The following is a 15,095-nucleotide window of genomic DNA, read 5'->3' on the forward strand; positions in this document are numbered from 1 at the left end:
GGAAAGAGGTTTTCTTGACTCACAGTTCAGCATGGCTAGGGAGGCCTCAGGAAACTCACATTTACGGCAGAAGACAAAGAGGAAGCAAGGCACCTTTCTCACAAGGCGGCAGGGACGAGAATGAACGCAGGAGGAACTACTAAACACTTATAAAGCCATCAGATCTCGTGAGAACTCACTATCAAGAGAACAGCATGGAGGAACCGCCCCCATGATTCAATTTCTTCCACTTGGTCTCTCCCTTGACATGTGATTATTATTACAATTCAAGAAGAGATTTGGGTGGAACACAAAGCCTAATCATAGCTAATAGCATATACTCAGGTGTCTAAAATGAAGCAGATGAAGAAAAAACAAACTTTTATTCAAAATCTTAGTCTTTTATAATTTCAGGTGATGCCAAAGAAATTTTTGAAGAGGAGATATATTGAATTGTCTTAGAAAACTTGTCTCATTAGTAGCAGACAAACTTTCCTCATAATTCAAATTTTGAATAGGTCAACTTTCTCAGAAGAAGTCCTTTTAATGTGCTTTATAGGTAGCTCTGAACAAATGGAAACAGAAAAAATGAAAACGTCCTTACCTTAAGGGAAATTATTGCAAGTCTTACCCCTACACTTCATATATCTGTAACATAAAAAGAAAGACACCCCAAAGTTATTTATATAATGTAAAACAACGTATTCTTCAAGTAAGTAAAAACTGATACATTGCACTCTCTTCTCAGCAATTGGGTGAATTTCTGGTGGAGAAAACAGTAGGAAGATATTATCACAGAGTTGTTTCACTGAATAAGAATAAATAAAGAATAATAACTAGATGATAATAATTAGGGTATTCATGAGACAAAAACATGCAACAGAAACATCTGAGCCTCTGAGTTTCAGATTGTGGAAGAGCAGTCTTTATAGTACAAAGTAATTTTTCTTACCATTAAGATCAACTTGAATTTCCATATAGTCATACCACATAATGCATTCAGCATTGTTTTTTTATTTTAAATTATATTTTTAGATATAAGTTATAATGCTAATGTAAAAAATGTAAGATCTTCTGTAGCACTCAGCTACTAAGTTTCAGTTGATTATCATATAGTAGTAAAACAACATAATGACTACATAAAATTTTGTGGTTTACAAATCATTTTTATGATTTGATTCTTATCAAAACCCAGCGAGAGGTATGAGCACTTAAGAAAACATTTTGGCAAAAAAAAATACAAAGGACAGAAATCCCTGAGAGAAGCAAATAAGGTAAGCTCTAACACTTCCTCAGCTGAAGAAAGTTACTAGGGCGTGGTGCAGGGAGAAAAAAATTCAATCAAATGCAGTGGTCTCCCTGAGTTGAGCAGACAGAGTTGGAAATTAGAGGAAGCCAAGATGCCTAGAATTTGCAGTGCATACTGCCAGAGAAAGAGGAGAGATGTGCAAAGTCAGAACTCCAGAAATCTTCAGAAGGTCCCCTTTCAGCACACAGCTGATTATTAATCATGCATGCCTGTGAAGAAATTACCCATCTCCAGAAAAAGAAAACACCTGAAAGAACAGTTGCTGATGTTTAAGCATGATTGAGGAAAGTGTCTGTTCCTACCAACCAGGGTAGAAAGCCTCATATTTCAAGGATTGTCAGAATGCAAAGAAAGGATTTTGTCTCAGTAGGAAAGAAAATTAGTGCTTAAAAGCAAAAGGATCAAGTTGTTTCCTACTAACTTAGCAATGTCTTGAAGAGAGCTCAAGAATTTTTGTAGGGAGATAAAAATATCCTAGCAATAAATTTGTCAAGATCTTGACCAAATATGAGTGATTAAATGCATTCAAAATTTATTTATGAAGAAAGAAAAAGCAAAACGATAGGAGTCCCACTTCTATTTTGTAATTCACCAATATCCTACTGATTTGTAAAATGCCAACACACTAAGAAACATAATCTTTAAAAAAAATTAGACTATCACTGCTTGGAAAAATGTATAATGTTTTTACCTAGTGCTAGTATTTTTTCTTCTTTAAATTTTGTTTCTTGTGGTTTAAATAGTGCAAAGACGTTACCATAAATTGTATGATTTTATATTTTATTAACCATTTAGGAACTTACTTTTATAAAACATTAGAAACTTCTCTCCATGTATCAATATGTGATATATGGTGCTTACATTGCAAAATAAAGTTGTGATCGTAAAAAAAAAATGCACTTAAGGACATAGAATTTTAAGGGACTTTTACTAGGAATTATAAATTCAGTATTTACATAATTCTCACAGTAGCTTTCAAATTTATGATACCAGCAGGGTTCAAGGGATTTGCCACAAATGGCTTTTAGTTGGTTCTGTGATTAATACTAGAGATTAATAATAGTTACTGTGCTGTTCTCCATGGTTCAGGTACTGTATTTTTTTTGGAACTAGATCAAATAACTGTGTCTCCATTACACACAGCACAGTACAACATGCTGATAAATAATGTATGACTCAAAAAAGCAGACAAATGAGAAATTAGAAAATATTTTGAATTAAGGAAAAATAAAACCACAATATATCAAAGTTTGTGTGATGCAGCCAAAGCTTCTCTTAGGAGAAAATTCATAACATTAAATGATTGCAGAAAATAAGAGAGGTTTCAAATCAATTATCTATGCTTCCACCTTAAGAATTAAAAAAAAAAAAAAAAAAAAAAAAAAGGCTCATCTAAAATGGCCAAAAAGGAACAATAAAATACAGAAATTTATAAAACTCAAAACCAGGAAACCACAGAGGAAAATCAATGAAACCAAAGCTATTTCTTTAAAAAGATCAATTATGTTAAAATACCTCCAATCAGACAGACCAGAAATATATTTTCACATAAATGTTTCATTGATTTTCAGTAAAGATGCCAATGCTATTCAGTAAAGAAGTAATACATTATTTAGAAGTTTTATCTCTGACACATACATAGCTAGTACATGTATATATTATATAATCATCAAATCAGGGTAATTTCTGTGTAGTGGGAGCAATCCAAAATTCTCTATTCTAGTTATTTTGAAATGTATAATACAATTTGGTTAACTGTAGTCACCCTACTGTACAGTGGAATACCAGACCTTATTTCTCCTATCTTATTTTCTACTGTTGACCAGTTTCTCCCTATCCCTTATTCTACAGCCTTCCCTTCCCTCCCCAGCTTCTAGTAACCACTATTCACTCTGTACTTCCATGAGATCAGCTTTTCTAGTTTCCAGAAATGAGTGAGATCATATGATATTTGTCCCTCTGTGCCTAGCTTATTTCACATTTGTAAAGAAATTGAAAATACTACCAACAAAACTTAATCTATACATCACATCACAGACAAAAATTGACTCAAAATAAACTATAGAACTTAAAGCTTAAAAGGACAAATTTCTAAAAGAAAATATATGAGGTAATTTCTGTGACCATGAGTTCAGTGAAGATTTCTTAGGCACTGCTCCACAAGAACTCTCTTCTGAAAGTGGCACAGTTAAAGGGTAAGGAAACAGATAATGGTTTTCCAAGAAAACAGACATATCATCAGATTCATTGCTTTCCAAGGTAAGGGTTAGAGGAAGGATTTTACTACAAAGAACTGTTTCATATGATTTTGTTGGTGATTACAAACCACATGCATTTGTCAACATCATAAGATTGTATATTAAATGTGGTGAATTTTGACGAGTGTAAATTTTAGCTTAAAAGAATTTTTTAATTCTGTATATTAATACCAAATAAATAAAACTTATTACTAAAAATACACTGTTTACAAAAGTGCCAAAAATATGAAATACTAGGAATAATTTAGAAATTAAGGAAGGTATTTGCCCAAGAAAAAGAAAAGATATCCCCACAAAGACTGTATAATAGGGTTCATAGAAACTTTTTTCATAGTTGTCTAAATCTGGGAAATAACTCAATACACTAAAAGTATAAAATAACATACCCTGAAACAGATTCATACATACATAGACCCTTCACTATGAGAAAGTAACATAGCAGAGCATGTTTTCAATTAATAGTGCAAGGACAATTTGTTATCTGAAAGAGGAGAGGAAGAAAAAAACCATTTGGCCCCTACTGTATACAAAAGTAAATTCCAGATTATTTAAATACTAAAATGTGAAGACGTTTTTCTAAATGATAACAGGAAAACATTTTCATCCTCTCAAGGTAGTCAAACCTCTAAAACAGGACCCAAAAAGCACGAGCCCAAGAAAGAATGATAAAATTAACTACAGGAAAATAAAGAACTTACATTCACCAAAGGATATCATTTGAAATGTAAAAAATAAGCTACATTATGGGAAAAGGTATTTGCAACACTTATGTGATGGCAAATTCTATGTGTCAGCCTGACTGGGCTAAGGGATGCCTTGATTGCTGGTAACATTATTTCTGCATGTGTCTGCTGGTGTTTACACAAGAGATTAATACTTGATTCAGTAGACAGTAAAAAAGACCAACCTCACAGATGAAAGAGGGCATCATTCAATCCCTTGAGAGCCCTGTTAGGGAAAAAAAAATAAAGGATAGAGAAAAACTAATTCTCTCTTTTTAAACTGGGACATAAATCTTCTGGTTTCAGACAAAGGAGATCCTGGTTATCGGACTTTCAACCCCTCAAGGACAAAATTACATCACCAGCTTTCTTGGTTTTCCAGCTTTCAGATGGCATATTCTGCATACTTCCAGCCTCTATGATTGTGTCAGACAATTTTCCATAACAAATCTCCTCTGATATATCTTTATTAATCCTACTGATTCTAATTCTCTGGACAATCCTAACTAATGCAACATATAATTTCTAATGGTTAATATCCAGAATATCCAGAATACACAACTAACTCATACACATCCATAAGAAATTGAATTGCTTCCCCTTCACAAATGGCCAAGAGAATTATTAACAAAGAACAATATCCAGATGGGCAATAAACATGCAAAAATTGATTAAACTTTGTGAACTATCAGAGGTATGCAAGGTAAAACACTACTATTATTTATACTTCTAATACACAGAATTTTTTCTTACCGTAACATCCCAGAAAGACCAAAATTTAAAAGACAATTATGCCAACAATCTGATACAATCTTTATGTGGTGATAGAGAGACTAAAATCTAGCACAGCCATTTTAGAAATAGGTTGATATCAGTTGTAAAGTTTGAAGATAATAGACGTATCATCAGATTCAGAAACTTCACCACTGCTGAACAGCAATGTTTTCATATCTATATCAAAAAATATTTGCAAAAATATGTAACTGTTCAAAACAGGAAAAAAAATGTCTATCAATAGGGGACTGTTAACACATTTTAAATTCTTTAAAAGTACAGAATGTAAAAAAAAAAACATTCAAAATAACACCACATATCAATCAAATGGAACAAACCACATCTATACAAATAAAACATGGGTAAATTACACAAACATAATTTTGAGCAAAACAAAGTAGATATCAACTCTATGCTTTCATTTATATGGTGTAAAAAATAGAGGAAGAACTAACTTATCATATGTATGGATGCAAATTTAGTTGGTATAATATAAAGAAAAGTAAGAAAATAATTACCATTAATATCAAAATATCAGTTACTGTTGATTGAGAAAAAACAGGTCATGATCAGGAGGGAGCACAAAGACAAATTCTGGGTGTTAGCAAGGGTCGTGTTTATTAACTCCATTGGCAATTACAAATTGTCTACTTTGTCATAAGTAATTGAATTATACATTTTTACTAATTGTTCTTTTTTGTGTTTCACAATAAACAACTTAGAAGTGAACCATGGATAAATAAATGAAGGAATGAATGAATGGTTAAATGACACTCCACCATTGCCTCAAATGTTTAACATGCTAAAAAGAAACTCAGAATCAATCATGGACAGTCACAGGCATATTTGAGGAGTATAATATGGGAACTGGTTATTAATAATTGAGACATGCATGGTAGAAAAGCACTAAAGTAAAAGCAATCCAAATCAATCCACATATTGGACTTCCAAATTCTGTCAATAACACTATACCTTGCTTCCAATTCCAGCTTGAAATATATGACCCATGTATTGTTGAAGAAGAAAAAATGATACATTTCAGAATCTGTAAGATCAAGATTTAAGTCCTAGCCTTTCCTGTTATTATCTGTGTGGCTGCAATCAAATAACCTAATTGACTGCCATCTCTAGATTCGCATCTGGTTAATGAAGATGGATACTACAATTTTAATCTTAGAATTCGATGGAATGACATATATAGAAATTATCCTAGAGAATAATTTTTAAATGTTGATTTTTTTACCCTCTGGATGCAAACCTTGCATACAATTAGTTCTTTCCAATGTCAATTGGCTTTTTGTAATATTTTTGAGAGGGAGAGAAAAAGTCCTGCCATCCAGGAGCTGATGAGGACACTGTTTTAGCTAGGCTGGGTGGTCTCTTGTTTAAACATCAAGCAAAGCACTCTGTGACCATGATGAATCAAGGAAAATAACCAATCAACCAACCAACTAACAAAAACTCCATAAACGCATATCTGAACCCATGCAAAAAGTAGAATATTTTTTGAACAACAAAAAAGACCTAACATCACCCTATCCTTGCCAATATTAGTGATTACTGCTTATGTGCCAATTTCAGCTTCAGGGTTGCTTCAGGCCTCCTGCTTTCTAAATAAGAATTATTAGGATAACCAAATCATAAAACTCTCTCCTCATCCTTGAGCCTTCCCTCAAGTCACCCACAAGCTTCTATCCTATCCTGAGACTCTTCTCACACATTTTTTTTTTAAAGAGACTCCATTATTCCCCACTGTGTGCAATCTTCCTCTTTGCAACAAGTCAATAAACCCAACTTTGACTTCAGATGTGCTCTTAGTTGGCTTTGGCTTGGGAGCACTGGCATCATTCACATTTGGCCTCACTTTTGGAATCCATCTGTCACTCTCTTACATGTGAGATCCGTTTTCCCTCATGTGTAAACTATTTTGGCAACCTAATTGGGCTTTCTATCATTGCCTTTCCTACCTCTAACCATATTAAAGACTGCTGAATATTTATTAATCCAAAAAAACTCTTCCTAAAAAAATACTATTTATCAGACATCTAACTTTACGCATCCATTTTAATATTTAGTGAGTGAAAGACTGTCAGTAGCTGTTATCTCAAGAGACAAGATACATCCTTTGTGCTGGTGAACCAATTGTAAGCTGTGAAATATCTGGGTGTTCACAGATAAGGTGCCAAACGCAAAACTGTAAGTGGAAAAGCAATTTTCTTTTATGCCTCATATCATAGTGTGTCAAAATTCTCTAATTCCTTTGTTTTGTTGTAAATGAAGAAAGGTTAGGTTGTGAGTAAAAACACTGTTTTGATAGCTTGAATCTCTGGAATAACCCCCACGGGAATTAGCAGAAAGCAGATCTCATCAGAGTAGTGTTTAGAAAATAGAAGTTTGTACTTTGTCATTCTATTTCACATGTTCAACTAGACCTGCAATGAGAACAGTAGCTTCCTACCTTCCTTTTTTGTTTAATTCAATAGATATTTTTCATTTGCGCTTTTTAAAAAGTATTTTTAAAATTGTATTTTACATAACGTGACACATAAATTGCACACTGTGGAAAGAATTGTCTGCCTTCCTGAATGAAACCATTTTAATCTCAAGAGTTTTATTATCTGTTAAAATCTATTTAAATATAGGCATTCAATTTTACATTACTTGACATTTATGGGGAAGCTATTTTACAGCAGCAGGTTTCTGAATAGACAAGATCACAACACATATTCATGATTATATGACATGCTAGATTGAAAAATATGGGGAAAGAATGATCTGAATGTTCTGGGCAGTTCACATATATGAATATATATAATAAAACTCTGGATCAGAGGTCTGCTAATAACTTATATTTGTTTGAGAAATACAAATATGACATATATAAGAATACTCTTTTATTTACCATATTGCAATATTGATAGAAGTTATTTTGTTGTTTTAAATATTAGCTGAATTATTTAATAACAAAACTGGGGAATACAGACATCCATTTACAAATTAAATCTTTAGTTAGTGTTTAAGGCTGTACCTTTTAAAGAAAATAACAGAAATTCAGCTAGTTGAACTGGCTAGAAAGAGTAAATTCTATCTTTAACTGTTTACTATGATCTATCCATGGGCTAGAAGGTATCTCAGCTTTTACTTCAGTGATAGAAAAACACAATCTTGGGCACATTTTTAGATTTGGAAAGAGGTGACTGCCAGCCTCAACTCGGGTTAAAAGAAACCCGGAAAATGAGTTTCTACAATTAAGATTTTCTACAACTGACCTCATGCGTCTGATGTATGACAATTCAAACTGGGATTTTTATGAACAAGCAAAGAAACAAATTGCCACAAAATTTTAAATTACACAGAAGAATCTGCATGAAACTTCTATCCATCAAATGGCCACTGAAAAATGAGGTAATTACCTAAAATAATTTGCATGTTAAGAGCTAATACAATATTACAAAGTAAAGTCCAGTTGTGAAAGCAGTGCATAATTTCCTGATTAATGTCTCATGCACAATATTTTTCCATACTCTGTCAGAGCCCAAATAACAATATGGCCAATCAATCAAATTAAAAAATAAGATAATTCAGATATGAAATGAGTTCAGCTCTAATAAATCATGATTTGAACTCAGTGAATTTTAGAGTTATGACAACTAATCACAGTATATTGTATTTTTAAGGCAATACATTTAGATTTTAATTGGTATAATTATAGATTTTCAGTGATTCAAGATTAGTGTGTGAAGGCAAAAAAATCAATTTTTAGTTTGTAAAATGTCATCTATTAAGTTATTGAAGAAAACCTCATATTAAAATATCAAGTCTGTAACACACAGCACTGCCAAAAGTTACAATTTGAGCGATATTTAGGCAGGAAGTCTAAGAATGCCAGTGGAGTAATATGGCCAAATTTCCTACAGTGAGATTATGAAACATTTTCCTTCTCAGTGGAAAGTGGAAACATTTCTTCTAGAAGTAGGATTAATCTCCTCTGTCAGCGGAAGGCAGGTGTGGAGATAAAGGAGAAGCAGGTGGGCAGAACCTGTTAATGGAAACCAGGTCTCTAACAATGAAGCTGTGATCCGAATCACTTATTAACACATTCAGGATTGACTGTTTACCACTCTTCTGCCATTCTGTTCTTGCATATTAGGAGACATTCTTTAAAATATTAAGATTATTTGTGGACTGTGTTAAGAGGTAGGAGTTTTTTCTTTGTTAGTGGGAGAGGAAATGGGGAGCGAGGGGAAGTTTTCTTAAAGTGAGGGTGCTCTCTGTTGCTATTGGGGATGGGAAATGATGAAAAGCCAGGGAAAACGTATTCATGGTTATTTTGACCCAGTCAGAACTTCAACTCTTCTTTTGCTTAGGAGGACTTCATATGACCGGTGAAGAAAGCAAGTTTTGAGGTGAGCTAAGCTGTTTCATCTGGGCCCTATTGTTTACTGATTATGACCTTGGGAAAGTTACTTAACCTCTTTCATGGCTGTTTTTTAACCTGCTAATTAGAGATAAGAACATAACACATCCTAATAGATCATAAGACTACCAACCACGACCAATTTAAGTGACGTGTTGTTACTACACTAGTGACTAGTACTTAGCTTAGTGACTGGTACTAGTCACTGCTGAACAGGCAACACAGAATTTGTCAGTGTTGTTATTAAATCATTTGTTTAACCTCTTGCATCCGTTCACTCGTATCTAAAATGAAGATATGAGTACCTATCTGATATATTTGTTGTGAGAATTAAATGGATTAATAGGCTATACTTTGTTTTTTTTTTGAGACAGAGTCTTAATCTGTCACCCAGGCTGGAGCGGCCTCAGCTCACTGTACCCCTCAACCTTCCAGGTCCAAAGGATTCTCCTGCCTCAGCCTCCCTAGTAGCTGAGATTACAGACACCTGCCACCATGCCCAGTTAATTTTTGTCTTTTTAGTAGAGATGGGGGTTTCACCATGTTGTCCAGGCTGGTCTCAAACTCCTGACCTTGGGTAATCTACCCACCTCAGCTTCCCAAAGTGCTGGGATTACAGGCGTGAGCCACCGTGCCCAGACACAGCTACATTTCTTATAACAGTGCCTAATATATAAAAAGTACCCAGAATTGTAATACATTAATCATTGGTAGACACATACCAGCATCCAAATTTAAATTCAAATTAAACAAAATTTAAAATGCCACATGGGCCACATTTATAGAATTGAGTCGCCGCCTGTGACTAGTGCCTCTTGCATTGGCAACACAGATTAGGATATTTCTGTCATCTCAGGAAATTCTATAGGACAATCATAATAGATCTGGCCTTAAAGAAAGACTTGAAAGGAAAAACAGCCATTTGCTCATATTGTTAGCTATGGAGTGGATGGAGACGGTGAGGCAAAGAACAGACAGTTTGCAGTAGATGACTGAACTTGTAAGGTACATAACTTTACATTGTTTCAGGTTTAGGCAGTTTTTTTTTTTACGTTTATATATAGTTTTAAAGATATATTTTAATGCATAAAATAACAATTATGAACATCTTTAGGTCATATGAACTCTGGTTAACAAGAAAAGAATTATTTAAACTACCAATTCAATAGCAACATTTGAGGAAACAACTCCATTTCAAAAAAACTTTAAATGTGCTTTTGAGTGATGATGCCGGTGAAACAAAACTTTCAAACTTTTTGCAGATTCGTTTGCAGACTACATTCTTGCAACTGTGGTTATTAAGGTTTTTCAAAGGCTGTCAGGCTTTGTAATATTCTCGTAAGTCACTTATAACTGCCATGCCATTGTCAGCAACTACTTATCTTCATATTTATTTAATATTTATTTAAAATTAGTATCAATTATGGAAAGTGAAATTACATCACCAATCTTTGAAGTGACAATGACCTCTAATTTCAAAACTTTCCAGCCATTTTTAAAATTCTCATTTCTTTGGTCCCAAGTGTCTTTAGAATATTTGATATTAATAACTATTTTTTTTTAATGTGGGGAATGCAATCTTCCCTTGGTTTTGTTACACAACTCTCTACTTTTTCTTCTTCCTCAGTACTACTTCTTTTCAGTGTATTTCTGGTGTTCTATTCCTCTACCAGTCCTCAATCAGTATTTCCACCTGGGTTTTATTATTTATTTTCTTTTTATGTTACTTTAAATGCTCTTTTCAGTGTTCCACTCCCTTCTCATGGTTTCAGATATCACCTGTATGCTGATAGTATCACATTCTATATCTCAAGCAAAAATTTTTCATTTGAATTCTAGACTTTAATTTTGTTTTATTTTCTATAGGCACCATAGACTCAAACCTAGATTTTGGTAAAATTTAGTTTGTCTCCTTTCTGTTGCCCCATTTATAAAACAAATACATATGTGCACACACACACACACACACACACACACACACACACACAGAGACATTGGAGATGGAAGCTTATTGTCACCCACGCTGGAGTGCAATGACACAATCTTGGCTCACTGTAACCTCCGCCTCCCAGGTTCAAGCAGTTTTCCTGCCTCAGCTCCCTGAGTAGCTGGGATTACAGGAGTCCACCATCATGCCTGGCTAATTTTTGTATTTTTAGTAGAGACGGGGTTTCACCATGTTGGCCAGGTTGGTCTCGAACTCCTGACTTCAAGTGATCCCCCGTCTCAGCTTCCTAAAGTGATGGGATTACAGGCATGGGCCACCATGCCCGGCCAAAAGCATCTCATTTTTGGTGCTTTTTCCTCATACTTCCTTTCACCGTCCTCTTCTATGTAGAACTCAAGTTCTGAATCTTTCCTTAGAAAATGTATTATGTCATAAAGTAACATGTCTGTCTGTTTGGAATCACTGTGAGATGTTTAGAGATTTCATTCTTAGTATAATATCTAAAATGGGTAGATGCTATTATGTCACATATAACCTTTTAGTCATTTAGGACCTCAATTATATTTATTTAAATTATTAATTAAGGTATGGCTGTAAAATGCTAAGAATAAAAATAGTGGGATGGCAAATATGCTGAAAATAAAAAGATGATATTCATGAATACAATTAAAATATTAGAAATATTGTCATTCCTTGCAGTATAAAATATTTTCTTTAGTTGGCATCAGAATCCACTGATCTACATTTCTTCTTGTCTTATTGACTTTTCCTTCTCAGTCCACTTTTCAGGTTCCTACTTACATTTTGGAACTTTTAATATTGTAATCATCCACTACCAAGACTTTGCCCTTGTTCCTCCTCTCTTTATTTGAACACCCCTAACGATCTCATCCAATCCTGTTGTTTTAAATATTATCGCTATGCTGACGACTCCTACCCTGGATATCTATGTTACACTCCACACTTTATTTTCAACTGCTTACTCGATATTAACCTATCAAACTTCACACATTAAAAACCAAGATCCTGGCTGGGCACGGTGGTTCACGACTGTAATCCCAGCACTTTGGGAGGCCAAGGAGGGCAAATCAGCTGAGGTCAGGAATTCAAGACCAGCATGGCCATCATAATAAAACCCCGCCTCTATGAAAAATACAAAAATTAGTGGGACATGGTGTTGGGTGCCCGTAATCCCAGCTACTCCAGGCTGGAGAATCGCTTGAACCCGGGAGGCAGAGATTGCAGTGAGCTGAGATCATGCCACTGCACTCCAGCATGGGCAATAAGGGCGAAGCTCCATCTCAAAAACAAACCAACCAACCAGTCCCCAAAAACCAAGATCCTCATTTTCCCTACCAAAATGTGTTCTACAATCAAGACAATTGCAATTCTACTGTCCCAACTATTTAAGGTCTCAAAATTTCATCACTCTTAATGTATTTTAGGAAATCTATAAATATCATCACTGCCTCAGAATATATCCAAAATCTGACCATCAGCCATGATTGCCATTGTTAAAACCTGATACAACCTGTCATCCAATCTCACCTTAATTTCTATAGTAACATTCAAAGTGCTCTCCTTGCTTCTGCTCCCCATTCCTAATCACCTTCAACCTAGTCCCAATACAGTAGTCAAAATGATTCTATTAAAACTGAGTTAGATCATCTAGCTCTTATGCCCACAGCCTGCAAGGCTTTTCAAATCACAGAGCGAAAACCTGCATCCTTACATTGGCCTATAAGATCTTTAAATATCTGCCCCACTGTCATATATTTAACCTTGTCTTCTACTTTTCTTTTCTCTTGCTCATTCCTTTCTAGCTTTCTGGCCTCTTTGGTGTTCTTTGAATGAACCAGGAATACACTGAAATCTGGGTGTCTGTACTTTTGGTTCTCTCTGCCTGAGAAACACATCTTTGAGACGCCGACATGACCTAACTCCTTCACCTTTCTCACTTCCGTCAGTTGACCACATCATTTAAAATAGAAACCACTTTCACACTCCTGGCCACCATCAGTATTTTTTTTTTTCTCATAGGTATCATCTAATATACTTATTATTATATATATGTAACATAATAATTATTATATATTAATGAATATTTAATTATTACATATTAATGTCTATTTATTGTTTTCCTAATCCCTATGGAAAGGTAAATCTACAGGAGAGGAATGCTTACATTTCATCAATGGTGTAGCCTTCATACCTAGAAGGTGGCTGACACACAGTTGTCAATAAGTATTTGCTAAATAAATGAATGAATCTAACTAATAAGTGATTTGAGACATGTAGACAGTGAAGAAATTGAAAACATATAAGACTAGAATATGGCAAAAGATGTAAGTACGTATCTAAAAAAGAAGTAAATACACTGCTAAGTAAACTATAACAGATAAAGAAACATTTCCCAATGGTTGGTCCAATAAAGCTTATAAAATATTGATAAAATAGCCATTTCTATTTCTAATAAAGTGGATAATATTTGCTGAAAGATAATTAAACAGTTTATACTTTTTACAGTCTTAGAACTACTATTGTATAAGAGTGGAATAGAGCAGACAATATTTCCATAATTTATTTTACCATATATATACTACTTTTGCTGTCCTTGTGAAATTAAGACTTCATGGAATGACTTTTGGGAAGTGCTGGGAGAAAGGGATAGTTTATCTCAGCTACAATTCTCTTTCAGTATGGTGTGATATAAATTGCTGTGATAGGTAAGCATGCAGAACTAGAAGCCAGTGTGGTAATCCTCAATGTTGAGCAGTCATTTGTTGCCATCACAGAGTTGAAGAGAGTCAAGGGCTCTGGGGATGACAATCAGTAACTAATAATAAAATGCAATCATACTGCATAAAAGTTAAGACTTTTAAATTTTAATGAAAATATATAGTGGACATATATAATACATAGTGAATATGTAATCCTTGTCTTTGTCTTTCATTAAAAAAGAGAGAGAATAATGGCACCCTTTAACACCACAGAAATACATTTAGACTTGTATTTTTCTAACTTTTTTTATCCTAGAGGTCATGAGAAACCTAAGAAATAAGATGATCCCATGAAAATTACGGAAAGATTGTAGCATGGCTAAGGATTTGGAGTCAGAATATTTCTCTAAATGTTTGGATTCCTCCATTAAAAGCAGAGACATGAGTAGTAAATTATTATTATCCACAGATCCAAATCTACAGGGAAGGAATTGGAGTTTAAGAATACAGTTCTATAGTTCTACATCAGGAGTCATTGTCAAAGTCATGATTAATGCATAACCTTCTGATATCTAATAATTTGGTTCATTATCACCTTTAGTTGATTTATTTGTCTACTATCAGTTACAATTAGGAACATGCCAGGCATGTATACTCACATTTAAATACATTTATAAAAAGACATGTAAAATTATGCAGGTTATATGAATTGCAAATTAGCATATCTCTGTGTCAGAAAGGTCAGAGTTATGGTTATACAGTTTTCTCTTTGCCCTAAAAATTTAAATTTTAATAAAGATTAAAAGACATCTTTCTAGAATTTAGAAAAAATGACCTAAAGTTAATTTTCTTTTATGTATGTATATCTTTGTCTATTTGCTCACATTCATCATAGCAAGATACATTAGATTTACTAATTATTAACATTTCTGAAAATCAGTGTTTCTCATATTCTATATGAAACATAA

At 33.9% G+C, this 15,095-nt stretch overlaps 1 long non-coding RNA gene across 1 annotated transcript in view; it reads right to left on the reverse strand.

Annotated features, from left to right (window-relative positions):
* Nucleotides 1-480: 480 nt before the first annotated feature.
* The window catches only part of LOC116533085, a 706,275-nt gene continuing 691,660 nt past the window's right edge, over nt 481-15,095 (reverse strand). The window contains exon 3 of the long non-coding RNA XR_004261078.1: nt 481-627. This is a non-coding gene — a long non-coding RNA (uncharacterized LOC116533085). The remainder of the gene's footprint in view (nt 628-15,095) is intronic.

This window comes from Sapajus apella, unplaced genomic scaffold (assembly GCF_009761245.1).
Source record: "Sapajus apella isolate SASKATOON/1434 unplaced genomic scaffold, GSC_monkey_1.0 scaffold79, whole genome shotgun sequence".
Lineage (NCBI taxonomy): Eukaryota > Metazoa > Chordata > Mammalia > Primates > Cebidae > Sapajus > Sapajus apella.